The sequence below is a fragment of the Belonocnema kinseyi genome, chromosome 5 (genome assembly GCF_010883055.1).
Source record: "Belonocnema kinseyi isolate 2016_QV_RU_SX_M_011 chromosome 5, B_treatae_v1, whole genome shotgun sequence".
NCBI classification, from domain to species: domain Eukaryota; kingdom Metazoa; phylum Arthropoda; class Insecta; order Hymenoptera; family Cynipidae; genus Belonocnema; species Belonocnema kinseyi.
The window spans coordinates 143,670,646-143,675,650 of NC_046661.1; positions in this window are offsets into that span (position 1 = coordinate 143,670,646).

The window sequence follows — 5,005 nt, forward strand, 5'->3', positions numbered from 1 at the left end:
ATCTGAATCGATTTCAGCGGGAGGGAGAGACTTTCTTGAAGCATATCGTGACATGTGATGAAACATGGGTGCATCATTACACTCCCGAGTCCAAGATGGCGAATAAAGAATGGCGAAGGAAAGACGAAGCCGATCCTGTGAAAGCCAAACCCCGTCTCTCAGCCAGTAAGGTCCTCGCGACCGTCTTTTTCGACTACAGAGGAGTGTTGCTCATTGATTTCCTACATGGTCGACGTACGGTTAACGCTGCCTACTACTGCCAGCTGTTGGAGGCAGCAAAAGCCGCTTGCAGAAGCAAAAGACGCGGTAACCCCATCAGAAACGTCATCCTTCTTCATAACAATGCCAGGCCACATACGGTGGGTGAAACGAAACAAAAACTGGAGGATATGCATTGGGAAGCCCTTGAGCATCCTCCATACAGCCCAGATTTGCCATCCTGTGACTATCATTTGTTTGCGCCCATGAAAGATGCACTTGGAGGATTGCGATTTGACAACGATCAAGATGTTGAGGAATTCGTGCGCAATTGGTTGATGACTCGACCTCAAAGTTTCTACGAGCAAGGAATTAACAAGCTTCCAAAGCGCTGGAAAAAATGTCTAGAGCGTGAAGGAGACTATGTAGAAAAATAATCAATAGTATTTTTGTATTGTTTTATAAATAAATAAATATTTAAAAAGAATTCCGGTTAATATTTGATTCACCCTCGTACTTCGTCGTGTGGTAAATCCAACTTTTTGAGGGATAGTCACAAACAATTTTATTTTGCTAAATAAAAATTGTATGCATGTGCACTATTCTGAGCTTAGGATCAGTTTTCAGCTATCTGCTATTCCGGTAATGCTGCTATGTTTTTTGTACTATGTACTATGTTTTTATGTAGTTTGGAAGTATCATGTGCCCTTAACTTGCCTTAGCTGTAAAATAAATGTCGAGAAAATTGACGAAAACATTTATACCAAAAAAAAATTCAATACTTTGTCGTCGATTCTTTGGTATCGATACTTTTGCAGTCAGATCGGTACTCGGATGAAGATCGAACTTTTTAAAGTATCGATACTTTTTCTCAGTATCGCCCATCCCTATTTCACAATTTTTGAATGATTCTTTATAAAACGTGTAAGCAATCATTTGTTTCATCACTTCAACTGTTTTGGCAACGACATTCAGTTCATTCTCCACTTTGTTTTTCCGTGGAGTTGGTCCCGTGTAGCATCATTTTCTTTCGACAATCGAACCTTTTCTGAGTATCCAATTTGTTTTCATCGACTTTTTCAACATAAAAATGAAGCGAAGAATGCACTGAATGTTATCGACAAAACAGTTGACGTTACAAAATAAATGAACGTTTACACGTATTATAAAGTATCACAAGAAAAACGAGAAATGCAGTAAATGTTCAGAGAACTATTCCAAATCCTTGATTTATGTTATGAAAATAATTGGATAATCAAAAAAGGTTAGATTATTATCGAAAGAAAATGACGCTAAACGGAACTAATTTCACAGGAAAACGTTTAATATTAACCATTTTTTAAAGCACGGTCTACTCACCTGATTGCTATGGAACCACTATACTCCAAAAATACTTAACCGATCTTGATGAAATTTTTAAAACGTGTATAATTTGGTCCAACTTAAGACATAGGATACCTTTTGCAATTTAAGTGTGTATAACTCCCATACAAATTTTTATTTAAATATAATCTTTGATAAAATTTAATCGTATAATAATGCCAACTTATTATGCAAATCCGAATCAGATACAAGCGCGGGCAGCACACACAAGCTAATCTTGCTATGCCCTTAGCGAAATGCATAATGTCACTCTGTTTCTTGTTGCAGAGTTGAGTTCACAATTCGAATGTTTACCTAATGGCGACCCGCTTCCTGGTTTTCGCCGTTCAAACGCTTCTTCTTATGATAATTCTCTTCCTCCTGACAGAGCTTCATCTTCTGCCAGGTCTCCATCCCACGCTGATTCTTCTCTTCATGACAGATCCAGATCTCATCAACCTGGTAGAGATCGTTCTCCTGCTGGGTCTCCTGGTTCCGCCAAGCCTGATAGTTTAGCCAGGAGCAGGTCTCCTCGCAAGTATAGTTCTTCGCTCGTACTTGGAATTCACCATGAAGAACTCAGATTTATTCGGCTAATTCCAAACTCGAATCCGCACAAAGTATTCGAAATTCGCAGATACACTTTTCCTGCCGATGTGCCATTTCAGTTAAGAGGAGCAAACAACAGCCCTGCGCCCATGCCAACCGAAGAGCGACTGGTTTTAATAACATCAACTGGTGATATCATCGCAATATTGGAACGCAATAATACAATTCTTCGCGGAATATTTGACAAAAAATTCTCTTTATCAAGGGTTAAAATAAACATGGACAGCGGCGCGATTTTCTTATTAAACCGAGAAGAAATTAAGGATACTCCCTTAGGCAGAAAGAACCCAATATTAAAGAATTTTAGAGTAGTGCATGTAAACAACATGTAAATTAAAATCCTCTACACTTTAATTCAATTTAAGAAAATGTTAAACTCAAATATAAGGTTCTTTGTGATTCAAAGTCGGCTTTAAATCGTGCAAATCACTGATAATTGCAATAAAGATTCAATGTTTTAAAGTACTGAATTATTAAATCTTTCGTTAATGCCCCAACCTGTCTTTTTCGGAAATAAATTTTAAAAAATTCTATTTTAGTCTCGCATAAAAATGCTTTTGGAAGAAAATGTATGCTAGCTATTGCTAAAGAATAAATTATCAGGCAATCAATTAATTAGATCTTTTTAACTTATATCGCAGTTAAAAAATGAATAGACTAATATTTTTTTCAAAAACTCAGCTAGCAATTATATTAACAATTATTATCACTTGCACCTTTGCATATTAAATGTGGAGAAAACTTTAGTCCTTAAATCGCTTACACTATGTCAGTTATTACACGGTATTTTCCTTTCCCAATGCAATCTATCTAAAAAAACTATCTATAACGTGAATGAAAAAACGTTGTTTAAAAAATAATTATTGAATAAATTATTAGGGTTTTAACTTAAGAGTTTAATTATTTTGTGGAAAATTCATGTATTTCGTTAAAAATTTGTCTATTTTGGTTGAATTCATATATTTTGTATTTAAAATAAAATATTTGTTGCATGAAAAATGATCTATTATATATATTTTGTTGGAAAAAACATATTTTCGGGTAAAAAATTCAAATGTTTTGTAGATAATTCTACTTTTTTTCTTAACAATTAAATAACTTTGTTCAAAATCGTTTTTTTTTTGCAGAAAGTTAATCTTCTTGGTGCATAAATGATCCTTTTTGTTAAAAATCATTTTCATCTTAATTTCGTTCTCTTTTTATTGAAAATTTAACTACTTGGTTGTAAGTTAAACAACCTTATTTAAGATAGTATTGATTATCAGTTTAAAATTCCACTATTTGATAGAAAATTCATGTATTTAATTGAAAATTAATTTTTTCGACTAGAAAATTAATCTTGTCTATTCGGTTCAAAATTGATCTTTTTTGACTGGAAGTTCACATATTTGACTAAAAATTCTTCTGTCTTGTTAAAAATTAGTTGTTTTTTTTTTTAATTTAATTAGACTGTTTGGCAATTCGACTTTGCGGGAAAAATGCATCTTTTTGGTTGAAAATTAATTAACGAGTTTGTGTTTGTCTCTTTATTAACTTTTTAAACTTTTTTCTCGACAATTCGTTTTCTTCTTGTCAAAATTAATTCTTTTATCTGAAAATTTAACTTCCATTCTTTGTTTAAAACGCACTATTTGTGAGTTAAAAATTTGACTATTTGGTAGAAAAATCATATAATTTGTTGAAAATTCGTATTTCTAGTGAGAGAATTAATATTGCTTGCGAAAAATTAATTTTTTTTGGTCGAGGATTTGACAATTTTGTTAAAAATTCATCTATTTTGCTCAATAAGAAAAGTTTAGAAATTCTTCTTTTTTTTTTGGTTGTTCAAAATAACTGATTACATTCTTATAAGAGATTTCGAAAGAAAAAATTCGAAAGAATTGACAGATTGGATTGGCCTTTGGTATAATCTTTTAGTGCCTTAAAATAAAGGTCACGTTCATTAGCCATCCATTTTGAACGCATGAAAATTGTGCAAAAAAAAATATTTACGAATTTGTTATAAACTTTTGTTATAAAAATACCTTCGAAAGGAAAAAATTAACTTTTTGGAAAAGCGACAAAAGCCGTTTTTCCGAAATACTGTGCCTTTGTCATATTCTTAAAAATATTTTTATAAATGTTTTCAAATGTTTTAGTATCTTTCTAAACTTCTTCGAAAATTCATTTTTTAAATAACAAATTATTTGAAGAACATTTTGATTATATTTTTTTAAGTATTCTTAAGATTTAAATTATTTTATAATCTTTTCGAAATTTGAGAAACTTCTAAGTATCTTTTAAAATAATTCAAAGTTTTTCTCACATTTTTTTTTATATTGACAAAATTATTATGAATTCTTCCAGATTCTTTCAATGAATCTTATTGTCTTATTTGCTTAAATAAGTATAGTTAAAAACTTTTGACTACTGCTGAATGATGAGATTGATTTACAGTATATTGATTATTATTTTACTATACAGTCATATTGTAAAAGTATAGTAGAAATTACAGTATTAGGGTATTTTAAAATCATGGTTCAAATATGGGTTCCTGATCACATCAAGATCAAGAGCAACGAAAAAGAGGAACAGTTGGCGAAAAAGCGCGCAGGAAGTGAATGCATAGGATCGAAACCTGTACTGAACCTTGTCTTGCTGCATCAGGATGTCCATCAAAGACTGGATCTGGACGAAGCATTGGAAATACTGAGATCAAGCCCAGGATTGCTTACAGGCAAAAGGCATCCTGGGCTATACGTACAGTCTGTCAAGTTAAAGCGTGGGTGGCTTTACTCGCAGTCGGTAAGGTGTATCGACATGATTTTGGTGTCAAAATATTAAGAAGAGCTCCCTC